The sequence below is a fragment of the Dicentrarchus labrax genome, unplaced genomic scaffold (assembly GCF_905237075.1).
Source record: "Dicentrarchus labrax unplaced genomic scaffold, dlabrax2021, whole genome shotgun sequence".
Lineage (NCBI taxonomy): Eukaryota > Metazoa > Chordata > Actinopteri > Moronidae > Dicentrarchus > Dicentrarchus labrax.
The window spans coordinates 26,126,117-26,148,787 of record NW_026136705.1 but is presented as its reverse complement, the minus strand read 5'-3'; the positions used below and the strand labels follow the sequence as shown (position 1 = coordinate 26,148,787).

The 22,671-nt window shown below is 39.1% G+C and overlaps 1 protein-coding gene across 2 annotated transcripts in view; it reads right to left on the bottom strand.

Moving 5' to 3' along the window:
- The window catches only part of LOC127363484 (polypeptide N-acetylgalactosaminyltransferase 10), a 329,736-nt gene that overhangs the window by 272,905 nt on the left and 34,160 nt on the right, over positions 1–22,671 (bottom strand). Inside the window, exons 5-7 of one of the 2 annotated variants that reach the window (XR_007884870.1) lie at positions 10,294–10,479; positions 7,383–7,566; positions 2,268–2,385 (exon numbers count right to left, since the gene is read on the bottom strand). The exons of the other annotated variant lie outside the window; for it this stretch is intronic. The gene's annotated coding sequence lies outside the window, so the exon portion shown is untranslated. The remainder of the gene's footprint in view (positions 1–2,267; positions 2,386–7,382; positions 7,567–10,293; positions 10,480–22,671) is intronic. 2 annotated transcript variants of the gene reach the window in all.

Genomic DNA, 22,671 nt, shown 5'->3' with positions numbered 1-22,671 from the left:
AAAGGCTGGCAGCAATGAATGCAAAGTCAGGATAAAACAGGAATTTAAAGCTCCAAGGATAGTACTGGCTCCGTCATCAATCTGAGTGGACTGATCCCATGTTTTTTTAAACAACAGATGGTTTACATGGTTACAGATGGTTTTGTATTCAGGTTGGTTTGACACCTGGACCAGAGGGCAACACAGAAAGTGCATAATAAGTATGCAAAATATTCCACATTAGTTTCACTGGCAAGCATAGACTGTTTGATGGTGTTGTTATGGAAACACACATCAGAAAGCCAGTGCTTTATCATGGTAGGAACATCAATATTCTGAATTCTAGTCATGAATAAAAAAAAAAACATGTAATTTATTCTTTAATGTATGCTTTTAGAAAAGTTTTCTTCTGCCAACTGTTTGCCAGTTAGCAAACTTTTACTCTGAATAACTACTTTTTCTGGCTCCATCCATGGAGGTTTAATTATTTCTGCCTCCAGAGCAGCTCTGTCTCTGAGAAATGTTTGCATAACTGAAACCCCAATCTGCCGGAGCGATATATTAAAAAAAAAAACTGCCGTCAGTTTTATCCCTTGCATTATCCTCTTGCTCGGCATGTGAGGTCATGTTGCCTCTGTGTGTCTGCATGTGCTGACATTATTTCACTGTGTGAGCTGGAAATGCCTTATGTTCCCATACCAGTGTGACCAGGGTGGAGATTTAGATTAACTGTACCAGTAAATGAAGTGATTGTGTTTCACATGTGAGCAGGCCTCCACTGTCTGTGGGAGCAGCAGTTTGGTTGTAAGGATTTGTATGAGAGCCTGTTAATCTCCGCACCTCAGGAGACTGGCTGTCTGCGCTGTATCAGCTAATGGGGATCTTAATAAAAAGAAAACCAAATTGAATATCTGAGGGCATAAGAGGCACAGCTAGGCATGTGCAGATAGCAAAATTTAATAGTATGATAATCTTGGCCAAAATAATAACCTTGGTATGGGATATTATCTCAGTAATTACTTATAAAGATGAAAAGCTGCAAAACAGTTTTAAAACATGAGAGGTTTTTGCACCAGGCTCGGTCCCGGGTCACGGCCGGTGTTAGTTGAAGCTTATCATTGGTTTCACTCTTACAGCTTTAAACATAAGAAATCTTCAGCTTTTGCTCAACTGGAGGGTTATCCTTTGCACTTTGGGGTTAAGGTGGAAACTTCTGCTTCTCACTCAGTCTTTTCCAACAACTGTAATTGATGCTATGGCTGGAGTTTGGATAGGTTTCGGCACTAAAACTAATTGGGTAAGGTCAGGGAAAGATTGTGGTCATAGTTAAAAGACACCACTTACTGTCGGTAAGAAAACAGGAATCATTGCTCTCTTGTTACCACAAAAATATAAAACCTAAGAAGCAAGACTTTAGCAAGTTTTTTTTTAAGGGCATGAAGGAAAAAAAGTAGTATCTTATATAGCCGCACAAAACATGTAGGTCAGAGGTCAGCTACACATCGCACTCCAAGCTGGTTTTAAGTTGATGTAGGATGGGATGGGAACAATGCCAATCTCATTAACGGAGCTACAACTGTCTCTCTTTCTAAATACTCATCAGGAACAACAAAACGAGATGTATTTGAATCAGTGTCTTTGAATCAGTTTGTCCATTTTATTCTTCTTCCGGTTGGTTCTTTGACTGGTAGAGAGAACATGATCACATAAATGTTTTCCTGAATTAGAAGTGAGGAGAAAAGTCTCCCGGGAACATACTGCTTCCATTGAACTGTCCGTCAACGGCTCTGCCACCAAACCTGGATGTAAATGTGAATTTGTTTTTTTTGTTTTTTATCTGGGCTCATTAAATGAAGAGCAGCCAGAGGGAAATTCTAATAAATCTGAAGTTGAACATTAGAAATACAGCAGGACTTTCAAAGACAAAACAAATAGAACGTCCTTGATTTTTAACAAAAGACGTCCTAAGTGAACCAATACATAAAAATTTCATTTTAGATGACTAAAGCCAAAAGAAAATGCCGCTGCTTAGGAACAACATTTATTTTCAAGAGAAAATTAAGGATTATAATTATGTGCCCTTGATGCAATGACAAAGGTCTAAAAGGTACTAGAATGGCTGGTTACAGGATGAAATACAGTACATTTCTAGGTATCTCATGTGTAAAATACATTTTTTATTTTATTTATTATATTATTTAATTTCACCATATTTTCCTGTCTTTAACTGAAATGTAATTGTTGGCTCATATGACTCTCTTTCGATCCTTTCATTTGATCATTTTTACCTTGAATGAGATCTCATATTGTTCTCCTCCCCAAATCTCCAGCCCAGTGTCATATCCTCCCAGCTCCCAGAACCACTTCCTGTCCACAGCAAACAGTCCACCTGCCATCACCGGTGACCTGCAGGACACAAAAAATACAACGCACACATACTTAGTACTACTTTTTGTACAACATCCGTACCCAAAACCATTCAGAGCTGCAGCATCATTTTCAGGTTCTTACTTATCTATTTAGATGTGTTTTAAAATATTTACTCACTTATTCTCTATTCAAAAACAACTGCAACAACTAACAAGCATCCCTCTGCTTATCACGTTATCAGTTAAATGAATGAAGATGGAGAGAGAGAGAAACCAAGGAGACCATCAAAAATCATCACCTCTAACAACACCAGGAACTTTTTTTTTAATAAAGAGAGAAACAGAAGGAGGCATACGCAGATGAAAGACATATTGATTTGTTTTTAATGTCTCACTACAGGAGAAGCTATTTCACAATGTTAAAAATGTAAGTTGTACAAATGAGGTTTGGAGTAAATCAAAGGTGCATAATACTGATCCCGTTAGTCACAAAGAAAATGGTGTATTGGTGCTCAATTGTGTCAGTGTGTGATCAAGGCTAGGGAAAAGTTATTATTTTGTTTGGGGTTTTATTATGAGTAATGGTTTTAATTTTTGGTTTATATGAATGTTTCCCAATGACTGAAATGACTTGAAAAATAAATCTTATCCAAAGTCTTCCTATCCAACATACAGGTATCACCTTAATCAGGTCTATATCCCATAATCCAAATTCTACCTGAAAGCACACAGCAAAAAATAAAACAATGGTTGGTAGTATGTACTTTCTCCACAGAAAAGCTGTGTATTCATATGTCTTCAGTGTCACACTACTGCCTCTTGAAAGCTCCAATGGAAGTAGCATATTTAGTAATATATTGTTAAAGTGACAATTGTTTGAAACAAACTGAACATAATGGATTGAAGGCAGACAAGTGGATTTTACAGGAGTGGTTTGAGATGTTTTTATGCATGTATTTATGTTCTTCACTGTGACTCTCGGTTACTGATCACAGCTGCTGTGAAACATAAGGGAGCAACAAAGCCATCCGGGCCGCCTTTTTTTTTTAAGCTTACAAGACTAAAAACTCAAAAATACAAAAATGACAGAAAAATATACACAGACACGCACACAGTAAATCACAGAGTTCATATGTATTTGTAGTGGAACTATTTCTCACCAGATAATGAAGATGCTCTGAACAATGCTAAACCAATTAACCCACTACAGAACACTGTGGCTTCTGTCTGCTGTGACAAGCTCTGTGCTGCTGAGTGCAGGGCTTGTTAGTTGTTGTATCTCTGCTGTACTTTATTGTAGCTGCAGCACACCTGAGGCAGAAGAATTGGGGCAGCAGGTGCAGACACATTTCTATTTGATTTACCCATCTCTCTCCACCACATGCCTCACTTTAACCCGATTAATGTAACACCGATCTTAGCAATCAATCAAAACTCAATTGGATTTTTGTCATCTTTTCATCCCCCAAAAGAAATGTGGTCCACTTTACTGCAGAAATACCACAATACGCACTTGCAGGTTGTCATAGTTACGAGCTTTTCATCAGGTAGAAGTTGGAGGCAGGCAGCCAGCAGGTAGTCTGCTCTCGCCAAAGTCGTCTCTGAGGAGGATCAATTAAAGGCAAACAGGGCAGCTACTGTACAGTCAGCAGTGAGAAACACTCTGGGGCTTCCCACGCCTCATGAGCAGTGAGCACAGATACGAGTCCTGTGGTGATAACAGCCAGGTTTCTGCAGTTTTCCTTCTCCAAGGGTGAAAAGGATTAAATGAAACTAGCAGTGATTACAAAAACCTCTGTATTTTGTACTGTGCACTTATTTTTATTTTTTTATTTTTTTTGATAATCTGATTTTGACTTGAACACTGATGGAGCTTGTTACAGTACATGTAAAAGTAAAAAAAAAAAAAAAATGTTGTGGAGTGTTGAAAACATTTATTTTTTCTGTGCTCTCTGTGGGTTGATCTATCTGATATGTCTGTAAATTACCACTGCAGCTGTATATGTGATAAATGAATGGCTTTGTTTGCTGTGTAATGAAATTCAAATCATTTCCAATTTACTTTCACAGTGACAATGTGCTATATTCTATGTCTGCTAATAAGAGAAAAGAAAATACATGGAAAAGTATGCGGATGTCTGAACATTGCACTCATATGTGGATGTTTACTCCAAAACCGTGGGAATTAATCTGCGGCTATATTAGCCTCCGCTTTTCTGGAAAGGCTTTCCACCAGATTTTTGAACACGGCTGCATGGATTTGCTCCCATTCAGCCACAAGAGCATTAGTGAGCTTGGAAACTGATGTTGGGAGATAAGTACTGACTCGCAATTCATCCCAAAGGTGTTGGGTGGGCCAATCTATTGAAATCCATTAATGGTTTCCAGAAAAAAAAAGCAAAAATGTTGCTAAATATTGCTCCATGGATCTGGCTTTGTGCACCTGGGGTTTTTGTCATGTAGAAACAGGAAAGGGCGTTCACCAAACTGCTGCCACAAGGTTGGAAGAACACTATTGTCTAAGATATAGCTATTTGCCACATTCTCCACATACTTTTAGCCGAATGGTGGACAAGCACTTTTATCAAGCAACAAATTAGTGTTCCAGACTAAATTAAAACAATTCACCCAAGAGATGTATTGCTTGCTTTGCTTTTGTTACTCTTGCATAACAACAACAGCAGTATTCTGTCACTGTTTACACTGGATATTTTAGCCACAGTGTTGCTGTGCAGTCAGGAAGACAATTAAGACAAAAAAGCTGAATACATAGTCTTGTATTCAGCTGGTTATATTCCTAAGTTAACCTGTGTGATTTGATGGACATGTCCAGTGTGGACAGGCGGCTAGATTCCCACTGTGAAACACCTGCAGTCAGATGACAGTGTACAAATGAGTGTTTGGCTTTGCTTGGAATAATAACCTATTACTCTAAAAATTGGCCTAAATCTATATTAGTAAAAATTAGAGTTTGAAACAATATAGGGGAATGGACTTAATTACTGCTGAGACAAAGTGAAGCAAAGGAGTAAATGGAGCTACCAGGTTTATAAATTTCAGCCTTTGTGTGTTGTGTTAATTAAGAAATCTCATATTGTAGTAACAAAAAAAAAACACAGCTCAGCCCTAATTGCTGCCGGAAATTATATTATAGCCCATTGTGCATGGAGAAAATTAAATTTCACACTTTAACTAAGACTATTTTGTTTTCCAGAGTAAGCATGCAATACTCAAACATCCACATATTCCTTCATCCCTTCCCCCACTGCCAGTCTGGGCAGGAGGCAACGAGAGACTTGGTGAAGGACATTCGGGGCATTTAAATTCCTCTTTGCAGCGTAAAAAATGTCCTGTTGCTGATAAAGTGACCCAAGTCTACAGTACGCAGATTATACATATTGAACAAAACAAAGAATAAATGGGCATTTGGCACCTGTTTCTAGGTGTTAAAGTGTGTTGACACAGTCTCTACAGTTAGGAGAGCACTGCAGTGCACTCGTGAAGTGGCTGCTCAGGAGGGGGTTGACTTCCACTATACTGCCTGCTGTACAAGCACATGGATTTACCCCCTGCTGGGCTCTCAGTAGAAAAGTTAAAAGGTAATGAAAATGTAGTGCTACGGAATTTGTTACAGATATCCCACGGTGCCCAGATGATGAAAACTAATGACTTCGGTGACCCCCTGAATTTTCCTCAAGCGCTGAGGATTTACACAATTTTTTTTACAGATATTTATGGTGTCCAGACATTGAATCCTAGTAAATCTTACCAGAAGTTCAATTAGACTATCTTCATGCTTATGTGAACTATGTCAAACCATACATTAATTTAATTGCTCTTCAAGCCTCATTTTCAATGAAGTCTCTCCTGATTAAATTTCTTTGTTGATCCCCTGACCTTTCCTCCAGCATTGCCTTGAGGTTGGTTTTGGTTTTGAGAAAAATGTCTTAACAATTGGATGGATTGCCATAACATTCATGTCGCACTCGGGATGAATTGTAACAACTATGGTGATTGGCTGACTTTTCATTTAGTGCTATTACCAGGTTACAAATTTGTAATGTGTCCTATACTTTGGTTTATACTTGCAATGTGAAGGACATTTGCATCATCATGTTTACTGCTATTTAACAAATGTCAGCATTTATAACATAAATTATACCTACTAGCATGCTGATATTAGAATTTAGCTCAAAGCACTGCTGTGGCTATATGTACAGCCTCACAGAACAGCTAGCATAGCATCAGACTCTGAGTCTTCTTTGTGTTTAATTACTCTTCCAAAGTCATGGTGTACAGTGTAAAAGGGCATTACCACATCTGCAGATATTATGCATGTTAGAACACCTGAAGAAGCCTATATACTGACACACATTAACATTGCAGTGTCAACAAGCCTCAAGAAAAGCAGCAGTTTTATTACAATTTTTGCCCTGATTGTACATACTGCACCTTGACTACTTCTTCTGTAGGTATGGCACACAGTGTCTGCTCCAGATAGTAATTGACATGTTTCAAATGATGCAATGGTATATACTGTAGCAAGTGGGTGTTGCACCAACTAGCATCACCTCCACCAAAAGTTGTCCTGTCAGGCCAGGACAGTTATCATTATTTTGGTTAGTTGAGCATTTTAAAAAGAAAAACAACAAAACATCAAGTACAATGTGTGGCTGTATCAGGTAGAAGCTTTTAATAATGGGGCTGAAGGGCAGATGTGCTAAATTAAAGCCTGTTGGATGTACGGAAACAAAGATACCATCATTAAACTCAACTGGGCTTCACAGACTGTCATTCTGCTCCATTCAAAACAAACATGCTGCTATAATGATGATGAGTCACTTATCGCTCAGTTTAAGAAAAACCTTCAAAAATGTAAATTGACAATGTAAAGCATGGATGGTAAACTGCTCTTGATGGAAAAATGACTGTCAACTCTGCAAAGTGTAGATTCCATTTTTGTTTAAATTTGATTCAGAACAGGACACTGTCAGAAAGTATGATTTAATCTAAGTGAAATGTGTTGTCACTCACTCGAAGGGTTCACTGGGGTCATCCCCCTGCAGCTCCGGAGGGATGGGTATTCGTTTGTAGTACATTTCCCAGTCAAACGCCCCTCGCATGGCGTCCCCTGCCTGAGTGTCATAGCCGAAGTTGTCGTGGTCAATCACATCAATCATTGGACACACAATGGTTTTCCTGTTCTGGGCGATTCGGTCTGCGAGACACAGAAAGAGGGAGATGGTTGGTGTTTGGTTCAGTTCAAAGTAAGTCCACTATTTTTTAATGAAGAACCACAGTAAAACATGAACACGGTTTTAATGTTGGGGGACTTCGAGCTGTGTTTGTTTGTCTATTTTTTTGATTGACAAGCAACTTCGACTTCTCTCCACAGCTCATAGTCAAAAACATTTCCACTGTAATTTTTTTCGTAGGGCTTGAATCTGTAACACCGCTTTCTGCCTAAACACCACACATACAACCACCACAGTATAATCACACAGGAAAAAAAGAAATCCTGAGGATCACGTTTTATAATAGGATTCCTAATAAATTGCCTGTGTCAAGGTGTTTTGGCCACATAGTAGTCCTTCATTTTGGCTTTTAGAACAGGTCTTTTTCCAATTCCATATCCCACTGCATCCTCCATCTGAATATAGTCTCAATAATAAATAATAATAAGTACTGCTTTATATCTGTTTGAATCATTCCTTACAGCAAAGCTAGCCTGTTTTCCAAGCTTATCTATAAAAAGTTATTCACGTTTTACCATTTTATGGCGATTAAGGTAATTTATGAGTGAGGGTGCAGACAGTTTCTATGACTAGATGGCATTTAGATTAAGTAGGGCCTTAAAGTGTGATCTTTTTTGTTTAAAATTGTAGACTATATATTAATTTATTGTGGTCATTCAAATGCCACAGATGATGCAAACCTGTATGTCAAATGCAATTTCACTCATCATTATGTTACAGTCTCAACCCCCCCTCTCCATTATTAATATTCAAAGTGTCACACTGTGCTGTAATGAATACAACAACCGCCTGCTTATGTTATGCACTGGCAGACACATATTCTATTCCCAAATACTTTGTGAACAGCTTGACATAGCGGTAACGTGGGTCAGAAGGTTTGTTGTGAAATGGCTCCATGTGGGACGGCGCCATGCTGGGAGACAGAGCTGAACATGGGCCCTTAATGGAAAAAGGGTAATTGAGAAAGTGACTGTTTGTGAGCAAGTCCGTCAGCCAGAAGATGAGGCGTTCAGTCTCACAGTAGGGATGGTGTGTGTGTGTGTGTGTGTGTGTGTGTGTGTGTGTGTGTGTGTGTGTTTGTGTGTGCGCATGCTGTTACTTCAATCTTTGAGAGGACCTTGAAAGTAAGGACATTTTGGAAATTGAGGACATTATTTTTAAAAATAGGACCTGTGGGAAAATTTGAAATTCTTTGCAAAAGTGAGGAGATTTTGAGAAGGACCTTGCAAGAGACAAGATGGCGGAAGACAGCCACAATGGTCATCCATATAAGTGATTCTTCTTTGCAGTGTTTGTCAAACAGTGTCTGTGCAAGAGGAGGGCAAAGCAGAAGACAGCCCTGGAAGCTGCCTCAACTGTAACAAGACAAAGACATGACAAGGTGATGGTTCATGCCTGCTGGGGTGTCTGCTTTCTTCATGGCTTCAAGTGAAATATTTTCAGAAAATATTGGAGTGGGGCTGCAAGCATAAAGGCCATATTTAATATGAGTTACAGTTGGTCAGCAAATAAATGTTATAGCTCTTCAACAGCCAAGCAATCTGTGTTTTGTTTACCAAAGTCACCTTTTCTCCACAACTGCAATCTGGAGGATGAAGCACGTTGTTTAAAACACAGCAGTCTGTTATACAAGCAAATACTGTCTGCAGATGGAAACCTCTGCAGATGGAATGAGATAACAGAAGCCATAAAAGTTATATTAAAATATAATTTAACTTATTTAATGGAGCCCATTTAAACTGCTTTAATAAACACACATCTACTATGGAATATGTAAAATTACATATGAGTCATATTCTGAGTAAAGATGCTCCACTTTGAGGATGGATAATTTTGTGCACAGGTGTATTTTATACTATATTGTTTCAATAATTACTGAAGTGAATGTGACAATCATGATATTGATTTCAGATGACGTCAACCACTCTTCTAATTCATATTAACGTAAATATACAAAGTATCTGGCCTTGTGAGGGTGAGGGTTTCAGCCAATCTGAAGCTGAGAAGCTGATGCTGATGTGAGCTGTTGGGGAACTACATTTTCTTTTGGCTCTCAGCAGTCATGGTTAGATCAAATAGATTTTAACTGTGATTTGTCTGTTCAGCTGATATTCCGACTGTGATCCAATTCCAATAGTGCTAATCCCAGACTAACCTTCTAGTGTTATTTTGAGTTTGAGTTAAGTTTTAACAATAGCTTTGCTAGAGCCACACCGGTTAATTGTAGCTTTTGCATTATTGTGCACTTGAAACTGAAACAGAAAGCTGTTTCTATTTAAATCTGGACATATTTTGATGCTAGGCTTCTTTTTACCAGTGACTGGAGATTTTTTTTATTCCTATTTCACTTTTGCTCAGAGGTGTCTGTGTCTCTTTCCGCCTTTTAAATTGTCAGTCTGGCTGAACCATTGTTTTTTGTCTGAGGACATTTTTAGAAAATAAAGAACATTATATAAAGTGCACAATTCTGGAAAGTGAGAACATTTTTGAAGAAATAAGGAGCATAAAAGAGTACATTTTTGAAAAGAGAACACTTTAGAAAGTGAGGCTGTTTTAGCAATTCATTTTAGGGTTATGGTTAGCGGGAAAGGGTCGAAGAAATATATTACGTGTGTGTGTGTGTGTGTGTGTGTGTGTGTGTGTGTGTGTGTGTGTGTGTGTGTGTGTGCGTGCACATCTGTGTTTCTCACCCAGCAGTGGAGGCAGCCAGTTGGCGTTGGCCTCACAGTGGGAGTCCAGGAAGGTGATAACTTCTCCTTTAGCGGCGGCGGCTCCCAGCAGACGAGTTCTGATCAGGCCCTCCCTTTTCTTGGTCCTCAAGATACGAACCTTTGGCATCCGCATCATATACTCCTCCAGCGCCACCTTTAGGTGCTCTGCGAAGAGGGTAGAGCCATTTATATCTTGTCTGCTTTGCATTTTTTGAGTCTTGTATGATTGTTTAATCAAAGTGCAGCAAAGTGGTGGCTGTAGAGAGAACTATACGCTTCAAAAGATGGCACCAAAACAAAATCTGATGTTAACTCTTAAAAGAACTTGGGATGGGTCTGGAATTCCTTTAAAGTGTGTGTTTAGTTGTACAGCATAGAGGTTGCAGTGCAGTGGTTACTGTGATAGCAACTTATCCTGCATGTACCTTGACTCTTGTGCCTGTGTATGCTGGCAACTAGGATTGGCTCCAGCCCCTTGCAACCAAGTATAACTGGTTTAGAGAATGGATGAATGGTTACTGCAGAAGCAGTGAAGGACAGACTCAGGAAGATGTACATGACCCTTAATGCCATTACATAAACAAACTTCTCTCATACAGGAGAAAATAACTTCAGTTTCCTGTCTTTAGGATTTTCCTATTTCTGATGCAGACATTACAGACAGAACATTCACATTACACAATGGGTAATGAATTAGACTGACAAACGAAAGTGTTGCTTTATTGATGCATGACAAATGTCAGCCAATAAAACAAAGTTATCTTTCATCAATCAGTAAATAGTTGATGACAAATTGGTTTAATGACCAAGAGCAGACAATTTGTTTCGTGGAGAAAAGAGGCAGAAACAAAGCAAATCAAACATACTTGAATCTCCTCTTTGAGGCCTAATGACCAGCTAATTGTTCCTCTTGCTGCATGCATTATTTATTTATTTTTTTGTTTTCTCCGAATGGTGTTTGCTCTTACTTAAAATAAATACCTGCTCTTGCAAAGTAAATCTCTTATCGCAGCGAACCTGTCCTCCCCAACAAATGCTGCAGGCATCGTTCTAGCCAAACTGTAAAAAGTAAAGCTTTAGCACCGTCAAACAACAATGAGCCCTGTGACTGCCACCCTAATCAATTCACACCCATCACTACAATTAAGTCAAAAGGCAAATTAAGCTACCATTAGTCATAAACAGGTTGGTTGAATGGTCTCCCTGAAGAGCAAATGCTTCCTTTGTTATCCATTTCCTTTTATTAATCTTCTTTTTATGATGAATTATGGTCTATAATTCTTAGGAAGATGTTTTTCATCTTTGTTGATCTTTGGTTGAATAATCATAAAAAGACTTGATCTGTCGGTTGGCAACCTTGCGAAGAGCAGAGAACATGAGGAAACTTTGCAAAAAGAAGAAGGAACACACAAGAACACAGTTCTATAAAAACCCCTTCAAGTTCGTCAAAGACCTCTTTGCTAAGGAAAAAAGCGGAACCCTGAAAATTCCAAAGCAGGAACTGGAAGAACATCTGCAAAAGGTCCACCATGACATGAAAAGGCACGAACAGATAGTTATCCTACATAACATCCGACCTATTCAACCTCCTGAATTCAACCTGGAGGCTGGCCCTCCAAAATGGAAGGAAGTACAGAGTACAGTACGACGCGCAAGATCAGCATCAGCCCCTGGGCCGAATGGAGTACCGTATAAGCTCTACAAGAACGCACCAGATGTTCTACGCTTTCTTTGGAGGTTCATGAAAATAGTGTGGCAGAAGGGAATAATACCTAAGGCGTGGTGAATGGCTGTAGGGGTGCTAATTCCCAAGGAGAAGGATGCAACAGACATAAGTCGATTCCAGCCAATCTGTCTTCTCAACGTTGGGCATGGGACACAAGCTCAGGTTTGATCACCCTGTAGCTGGCCACCTTTGATGAGAGTGTATAGTGTTGAAAGGCCGAAACACCCCCGATTCAAAGGTACACTACTGATGATGTGTCCCGAAATTTACAGCTGTCCCACGTCTGAGATACAGCTCTCATGCCACTCTCAACATCAAGGCAAACCTCATGTGCATACCATCTATTGGCACAATGGACAGTTTACCATCACGTCCCGTGTTTCATGATTCTTGGATGATTATCTCAATTGTCCCATAGAGTTTGACAGTAGGGTTGGGTATCTAAACTCCATATTTTTGTGAAAACGGAGCAAACCTATTTTGTCTCAATTAGGGAGGCTGTTGTGTAAAATCGCATTCTCGAGGAAAAGAGCAAACTCTGAGGGCTCTCAGTGGTTTGAATAGAAATCATTCCCAAAGCAGTCAAAACATGAAATACAACTTTGACAGCTTCTTTACAAAAAGCTGCAGTGCTGCCTGTTGACAAGAACAGAGAGAGAGAAAGGCTGTGGGAAGTTGAAAAGTTGACCTTTTGACTTTATCCGTTGGTAACCTTATTTACTTTCCTGCCAATTGCAGATCTGACTGAGCTGAAGTTGACAGTGAAGAAAAGAAACAAAAAGTCTTCTGAAAGGCTACCTTTGAATATATATGTAGACGGAAAAATAACTGTTAATTGTTTTGTTTTTATTATATTGTGAAGGAGGCAGAAAATCAATGGCTGAACAATGTTCAAAATGACAGGGAAGAGACAGCGATGAAAAGGGGACACTGAAAAAAGAAAAATCTCCAAACTCCACAGAGCCAGGCCTTCTTGTTTCTATCCTTCCATCCATCCTAGTGTCACTCCCCACTGTTCTTTGTGTTTCTTCTATATTGACCTATTTCGGATAAAAAAAACAAAAAAACATTTTTTTTCTTCAATTTGTGTACAAACAACATTACTTTACACTTTCAACGTGTGTGCAGTGCATACACCAAAGTCCAATATTGTGTGCAGATGATATGCCAATCTTTCCCATTAAAGAGGTACGTGTTTTATGAGCTGTAAAGTGAATTATATGACTATGATGAAACACATCAAAGCTGGTGTTAAAATTGACATTATTACTCAATTTATGAGAATCTGCGTTTTGTGGGTTTGAAATGGATCAACACACCATCTACTGTTTTAAATCACCCTCTATGTTTTAAGACAAATGCTGAGATAGAGTCGACTGTTTAGGGCAACTCACAGCCTGTCTGAGTCTGTGAGGCCACTGCACTAATTTTCAAATGTGTACTAATGATCCAGACACATAATTCACAGTAGTTTATGCCAGACCTTTTTGCTAACCCTCTACATAGTATTTGTCTATTCTGGCACAGTGGTTCAGACTTGTGCTTTATCTTGATCCCATGCACTGACAGTCCCCCCCACTGACACACACACACACATACTGGAGAGTTAGCTCAGCTACAACACAGCCGTTAGCTTAGCTAGAATACAGGTACCACAACCATCAAAACGTCGAAGTGCTTCATGTGACTGTTAAATTTCCAGCCAGAACACTCTGTGTTTCCATGGACACAGAGAGTCTGACAGCAGCTGCTCATGAGCTCTGACTAACAGCCACTGTTTCTGCTACACTGCTGTGGTCAGTCTGTCAATCATGCCAGTAGATGTAGAGGCCACGCCCCCTAAAGCCACTGTCCTTCAGAGGTCTTTGATGCATTTTTTTAATTTGCTGAAGGGGAGAGAGAGCGTGCAGGACTGAAGGATGTAGGTCCACTTCTGTGAATATGCAGAAAAAGAAGAAGTCTGGTGACCTCACCACAGTAACAGAAACACTCCTACTACTACTACTTTTTTTTTTTTAGGCACAAAAGCTATTTGGTTACCTTTAGGAAAAGATTGCAGCACAAGCTAAATATGTTACATAAGTTATCTTACATATGTAAGTTAAAATATATCAACATTGGCACTAAATGTGGTCTCCTGGGGGAAGGTTTAGTGTTTGTTTGACCAATCCACCCATCCCAATCCCTTCCATGCATGGAATTTGTGACTGCATCACTCGACAGAAGTTAATGTGAAGGACTGGTGTATCACCCGCACCACATGGTTTGTAATTCCTATTATTATGTGCAGGGTCACAGGAGTTTGGAGCCCCATACAGGGCTGGCACATACAGTAGTAGACAGACCACTATTCACACTCAAATTCACACCTACGGGCAATTTAGAGTCTCCAGTTAAACGTGGGTTCAGTCACTCTGGAGAAAGGTAGGTGGTTGTTGAGTCTCAATCCCAGGTCGAAAACAGCGGATATATACACAGCGGATGCACGACTCTAACAATCAATTCAGATGCTAGGACCCCCCCCCGGAATCACACTGTGCAGCATGAGGATGCAGGTTTAGTGTTGGAGGCTGAAATAAGGCCTGAATGCAGCGATCACTTCTACAAATAACCAACTCTCACCTCAATCTAATCCCTTCAAGATGAGTGTTTGTGATGTTGTTTAAAGCCATCACCTTTTTTTTATCTCTTTCCACCTCCCTCTATATCATCCCATCAAAAAATATCCCAAATTTAATCCCTTGATCTTTCCATCCATGATTTTAAGATCTATGCGACGTCTTTGTCTCTCCTTTTCAGATTCTCTTGGACTCCAGTGAAGGTCATCTTTATTTTCTGTTACTGTGTTTTTTGTGTTGCACAGCAGCTGACCTACAAGGTGTAAAGTGTGACATTGCAACAAGGGCAGAAAGGCTCCATAAGGTCGGCGTCAAACTGCGAGGCAAAGGCGAGCTGTCCTCCCTGTATGCTCCTGCAATAAATCAAGCCATTAAAAACTGACCATTACGAGCCTGAGTCTGGCTCTTTATAAACACTCGTCCTACACAAAGTGACGCTTACATCATCCCACTAATGACAGGAAACGAGGCAAAATTAATCAACGAACATTCGCCCCGTGTGTGAAGAGAGCTTATATGGGTAGAGGTGGGGGAGAAAGATCAGAGCATTTAATTATGATTGGTTAATTTTCACTGAATAAATTGGAATACAGCTCATACTGTTTACCGAAAGCAAGGAGGCAATTAATCACGCTAATGAGAGCGAGCTGATGTCGGCAAACACATTAGTCTTTATTAGAATTTGAAGCAAAGTAGATTGGAGGGCTAAGGCATCGTGGATGTCGGGGTCATTTCACAGCATGGAGTAAAGGGATGAATCGCTCATCATGTACCAGTTTGGTGAAAATACAGGCCATTTACTCAGAAGAGACTAGACTCCACCTGAATTCCCATCATCCATCCCTTTCTGTTTTTCTACCTCCCTGCACTGTCTGTCACTCACTTCATTCTCTGGCGGACGGTGCTGGAGCTGCCCGGCTGTGTTTCATCTGCTCACATGGGGCCATACTCAAACATGAATTAGCGGTTAGCAGATGAAAGGCACGGCAGCTGGCCTCAGGCTCTTGTCAGAGTGTCTGTGTGCATTTAAAATGTCATTGATAAAATGTACATGTGTTTGTAGCTAATGTCTCACTTTGATGTATGTCCAGTGAACTGAAACCAACGGGAGTGTTTAAAGGAGTAGTTTGTCAATTCAGGTTTTTCACTACATCACAAGCACCTTCACAAAAACACATGTGGCCTTTGTTTATGCAAATATATTTTTTTAGATCTGCCTATAAGTTTATGCAAATACATAAAAAAATGATTCACACTCTCCTATGACTTTCCAAAATGAAATTTCAAGACTCAGTAGTACCTCCTGTCTAAATGGTTTTGCAGTGGTGTAATGTCAAGCAACTTCCTTTACTTCTTAAAGCGTAACTTTGATATATTTAATTTATAAGACACTCTGAGGCTATCAGTGGCAAAAACAAGCACTTTTATTGGACGTACTTTGAAAGTGTGCCATTACCCTCAAGGCCTACATTGTCTGTTTTGCGGCTGCAGTCTGTTGCGCCCTCACTCAATACTGGATCAAATTAAAAAAATGTTGTCTCCATTAGTCACGTTAACACAAAAACATGGGAAAATAAGGTCCACGTTGAAAAATACCGATGTTACCCTTAATACTCAAGTTTCTTGTCAGTGAAACAAAAAAGCAGGCCATCAGTGCTGTTTCTAGTGACTTACTGACAGTCTCAGTATTCAATAGATACATTGATTGACATGCCTTTTAAAAGAAGGACTAGCACTAAACAATTAAATGTAAATATAATCATATTCTGTCATAAATAATCAAGCCTAAGAAAAATCCATGTACTTGTTTTCAAGAGATTGAAAGCTCCTAAAGCTCGAAAGTTTTACAGTTAGTGAACTTAGATTTGAACTTGCTACACATTTCCAAAGGTCAAGAATGAACTTATACCCTTGTGTTTTAATATTTTCTGAAAATGTATAAACACTGTTATAAAACAGGCTAATATTTTTTGCAATTGTAATTTAGTATAGAATATATTTCAAATGTATGGCCAGTAATTACAGATAGGGCCTTTAAACCTTTAAAACATAATAACACATGCCAATTGTATGAGTTATTTGGGATTGCATTTGGGCTTCCTGCACAAACTCACACATAAACGGTTCCACCCCAAACACCGCCAGCAACATCCTCTCTATAATGCATTTTTTAAAAATTCAATTAGTGTTAAGACACAGTGGATCCAACATGGCATGCTGAGCTCTGTTTCCAGGGTGGTGGATTAATCCCAAGATACTCTGGCACACCACCAAGACTGGAGCTGCTTGTTTATTCCCTCAGCAAAATATTCCAATGCCCTTGTGAACTCCATCACTCTCTATCAATTTTCTTCCTGTGCCAACTTGAATTTTTGCTGCTATCATTAAAAAAGGGGTTCTCGAGGGAGTGAGGGATGTTGTTGGTCAGTGTTTTCTGCATTGTTAGGAACAGAAAACAAGAGAAGGTTGGGGATGTCAATGATGTTAAGCTTTGGCACTTGCATATAAATAATGTTTGAATATTGTTTCTTCATAATGAGAGTCCAGTGACATCGCACTACTGCTGATGTCGCACTGATCAGCCTGTCAATCTCACACTCCATCTTACCTTTTGTTATAAACAAAACCCTGAGATAGTTCAACTCCCTCAGGCGAGTCAGCAACTCATTCCAAACCCCAGACTTACGAAATCCTGTTGGAAGGACGTTCAAACACATTAACAAAAACTTGCAGCAGGTTGTGTTCGAAAATGCCTCAACTGCCAAAAGGTTGCCCTCCTCTATACAGTCATCAAATAAAACCTCAAACCACATATTAATTAAACAGTTGTGATTGGCCCAACTGGATGTAGGACTGGTGGAAAGCATCTCATTAGAGAAAATAAAATGTGACCTTCCAGGTATGCGAGGCTACAGTGTAACCACATGATCTGCAAAAGCAGAAATGCAATTGTGAGGCAACCAAATCTGATTACCTTCACTTCTATGCTACTACTACAGATTCAATCCATAAAAATCACAAGCAGAATCAGTCCAGTGTGTTAAACCAAGATGTTAAAAAAGATGGTTAATTTCTTATGCTAGAACTCTCTCTCTGAAGTGTAATTTCATTCTCCCATAAATTGAATAAGCAAACAGAAATGGCTCAGAACAGCATTCCTGTTATACTATGATCAGGGCATATTTATATTTAACAGATTAAATCAAGAAAGAATCAGAAGAATCTTAATGACGGTGTTCTGTGTGTAGATAACATCTGAATATCTAACTTTTACAAAGTATGCGAACATTCACCTGGAACTGTGAAATAAGACAAATATCCTTTAGACTAGTTGCCACCAGAATCACAAGGTTTTATATTAAAGAAAACGTTAATTGAAGAATACTTTCCTTCAAGACCTCGACAAGGTAATTTCAGCTTTTTGTAAGGCAAGGTCTTAGACCATGCATGTACAGCGAACGGCATAGCCTTCAGTATGTCACTATGTACAAATGACAGAATCTACTATACATTATTATTTAGAAGAGTGGACAACATTTCTTAAATCATGTTTTGCGGTTATTCTGATTGAGGTAGTCAGTCTTTCATGTGTTAAGCTCTATTAGGCTGCAGAACCAGATGGCCTATGGGGGCCACCCAGTTTTGTGCTACCTGCCTGCAAAGAGTCAAATACTACACTTGTGCCTAAAAACCAAGAGATGCTGTCCCTAAATATCTCATAATTTTAGCTACATTACAGAGTTTTACTGATAGATTTTAGCTGTGCTAAGTTTGAGAGCAGATCATACTTCAGAGTTCAGACCAGTAGCGATAATTAAATCCCTGTGGTTTGCTGATTTTCTAAATATAAGCTCTTTCTAAAACTGAATATCAAATAAATATGCATGAGCAGAAAATTGAACGAACAACAAAAACAATACAATAAACTCTAGAGAAGGACATACTTTTTTACAGGTTACTTACTAGTAATACTGTCAGAGTGAGGAGTTGACCCAAAAACATTTTTCTTATCTTTTGTGTGTATCATGATGTATCAGCCTTAGTTAACTCCTGTGTCTTCCACACATTTTGCTAAACTTTCAAACATGGGGTTAAAAAGGGTAGAATTTAACTTGATTCAACCCTGCATATTACAGTAGCACTAACTAAATATTTCAAAAACAAATGCAAACACTATTCTCTATACTATCACTATGTTAATCCAGCAAGGAGGAAATTGTAAAAAATAGTCTTATTCCTTCATCAAATAGCTATTTAAATGTTTTGCGACACCTTTGCCATGTTTTTGTTGCTTAATTCATTTAATTGTACCAGTGAACTTACTATATATAGCCTACCCTTAAAATGAACTGAGGGCCAGATCACAGACAGCTACATTTGCTGATGGGCTTTTAAGTGAAGCTACCGACTACATTTTCCAGTTTATAACTTAATTCAGAGGCCAATAAATACATAGCCAAAGCTACTGTAGACGATCTTTACTTTGTCCTCACACAGTAAATGTGACTCATCTGGTCCTCTCCTCTTCAGAAAAACGTTTGGATCGATCAGCTCCCACTGATGGCTCAACATCTCTAAATGGCAACACTTAATTAGCTCCTTTTGTCCTCTGTCGTCTGTCTCCCTCTCAACCTCCCTCTTCATATCGCTCTCTCCCTCGTCTCTCCGTCACACTTCACTGAGCACCATTACCTCATTATCTCCCTACACCCTCAGTCACACACACACACACACACACGCACTGACATGAATGAGTAAACATGCTTAACTCTGTTCAGTCTTTCTGCATTGCTGCCTCTCTATCCCTTCATACTCGCCTCCATCACTGCCTGTCCCACAAATTGTCTCCTATCTCCTCCGCCGCTTTCTCTCCCCACCTCTCCATCATGCTGACGATTGGGGCTGCTGGTGTTGATAAGGCTGTTCAAAGTAGCTCTACACTGCTGACAGCAGCTTTGTCAGGCAGCCAGATCAATAAATCATCAATAAAACTGTCCTGAAATCAAACCAGTCCACTGAGTACTGATTAGAAACTTATCGTGTTTATTGTATGCATGTTTGTTTCTACACAGTCCCCAGTTTTCGCCTGCTAATGGGCACAGCAAGTATATTGATGTCACTTGGTCAGTAGGTCTGTCAGACAGTCTGTCCATCAATCAATCAATCACAAACACTTTGCTTTATTTTGACAACTACTGGCCAGATTGCTATGGAATTTGCTTTGGATATTCATGGTCCACACAGGGTGACTCTTGATAAGTTGACCCCCCACCGTTTCATCCATCACCACCACCAGGTCAATGTCCTCCTTGACCCTGACACTTTTTTTTAATTTTTGAAAAAATTACTTGAAACTTGCCATGAATTTTCTCCATTGGATGTGTCCTGATGGTTTTGGTCATTTCATTACTTTCCCTCTAGGGCCACCATCAAGCCAAAATTCCTAGTTATACATACAAAAATGAAAATGTAATGTTAAATCCCACAGCATGAACACTTTCCATTTCAGACAGTCCAAGCCAGCGTACTAACTTTCGACATAACATAACTCATAATCGAATAAGCAGGCTGCAATGACATTTACAATAAAAGATGAACCCTGATTTAAATGAGCTGAGGATGTTTCCTCTCGTGCCACCCATACAATTTAGGGAACTACTACCTGTAGTAAAATAATGGGCTTATTAAGGAGGATTTTTTAAAACTAAACCCACACAACAAAAGAATCCACATTTTAAACCCTTTAAAAACAAAGATGAATTCAGACACTCACAGTAGAGATTGTTCTCAAGCATGAGGCACTCAGGTTCCATTAGTGTCATTTTCTCCAATGTTGTACTCTCAGTGTGGTATAAAAATAACAACATGACAGTAAACAGCAACACGTACTGTCTTCGTGATGCTGCAGCCATTCTGACAGACAGTAGCTTAGTTTGACTTTTCATTTTCAATATTACATTTTGAAAATAGGCCTTGCTTTTTACTTTATCCTGAGAGAAAATAAGAGCTGGTGCAAAAATGTCTTTGGCTTAAATCCACAAGTGTGGTTGGCAGCACTGTGCACCAGCACTGGTAGGGGTTAGAATAATTTTCCATTTGAACACAATGACATATTTTAGCACAATTAGCGGTGGACCTCTTGTGGTCAGCTCTGTGGTGGCTCCAGGTCGGAGGCTGTGCTGACGCCTGTTGGGAGCCATGCTGTCTGACCCCCACACCGCCTTTACATCTAACTGGAAATACATCAAAAGTGACTCTGCATAAGAGCACCCTACAGGCCACTCCTTATTTGAAATGAAGTATTGCAGCCATTTGTTTAACTGATCCCATCGGGGAGCGGAAAGCAGGAAAGTAATTAGACAATCAATCTGCCAATGGCAGGTTTCCATCACAGAGAAGCTGATAGTGCAGTGTGCCACTGAGTAAATATAGGCTCTGCTACTGTCTAAGTCTTTTTTATTTTGAATAAAAATCGTGCAAAATTATTTACACGAGAGCTGAACTAAATAATGGAGACATTTCACCTTAATCTCACATGCCACTATGGTCAAAGCAAAAACAGAATTGAGTATTTGGAACAGTTTTATTGTGACCCTTCCACTGAAGCAGCTGTTTAAACACCTTATAGTACTGTTGCATTAATACAGTGGGAGAAAAATATGAGTTAATATAATGTTATCAAAATTGACTGATAATAGCATTAACAAATCCAAAAGAGCCCCACAATGTTTGTTCTCTTGGTTATCAAAAAGGGAGGACTTATAAGTAAAAAGTAAAAACAAAAAAAAAAAAAAAATTGGCAGAGCATGATAGTTAACAATACATTTTTACTTTAAAAGGGTGCATACATGATGCAACTTTTATTATGCCTGAGCTATTTTATGAGCGTTGGCTTTATTCTGATACTACGTAGCTAATTCTAAGAGAAAGAAAGAAAGAAAGAAAGAAAGAAAGAAAGAAAGAAAGAAAGAAAGAAAGAAAGAAATGAGATGATGGACCCAGATGGCATTGTACTGTAGCCAACTACTGTAAATAGAAGGAGTACAAACAAAATTTGAATAACAAGGAAAAAACAATCTGAACATTCTTGCATGAGATTTAGAGACACATAACAGTGGCCAGATGAATGGCACAAAGAGTTTATGGAAGTTGTAACTCACCCACAGACCAATACCAACTGTCAGCTTTAATCACAGAATAGCTTGCAGCAGACTTTCCAAATCAAATGTGGTAGTAAATGGGATAAAGAATGCAAAGCACTAGTATGATCTTTTAATATTGTCAATAAAATGTGCAGTAATTTCTCAAAACAGGGAAACAGTCACTAGGTGTTATGTATTCAAATACTTGGCAGCAATGGAAGGAAGTTAACAACTATGCTTAAGCTAAATGTATAAATGCAATGTGTTTTTTCTTTGAAAGTTGATCCATAGTTTTCAGAATATATTCATGACTAGATTAAACACAAAAAAACCGTAGCAACTCAGTTAACCCCTTTGAAACCCCACTGTTACAGGGCCAAGGGAAATGAATGAATAACACCTTTCCTTGCATCATTAACTCCTGTCAGACTCCGAAACAAAGCACCAAACTGTGGCAGACTCAGGCAATAGGCGTACTAGCCAGCTCCCAGGTGATAATGTGTGAATATGTATATGACTCTCCCCCTCAGATAGATCTGTAAACAATGTTTTTTTTTGTCAACTTGATTTCATTAATAAACGTAATACGTCCCAAAGTGAGTGTTCATGTGGTGTCAAAACTATGTGGTGGTGATGAAATTGAGAAACATATTACAACCCTTTATGCTAATACATTCATGCTACCAAATATGGTTTAGAGAAAAGATAGACCTTTTTCACAGCATCCATTTTGACATAATAGTAGGGTAAACACAGCTGTTACCAATGATGCTATTTAAGGCTCTGGTCCATTCAGTGTAGTAGAGCCTTTCCAGTGAGCCAACATGCACAATAGCATCACCCTGACTCTGAATGCAACATAACCTTAGTA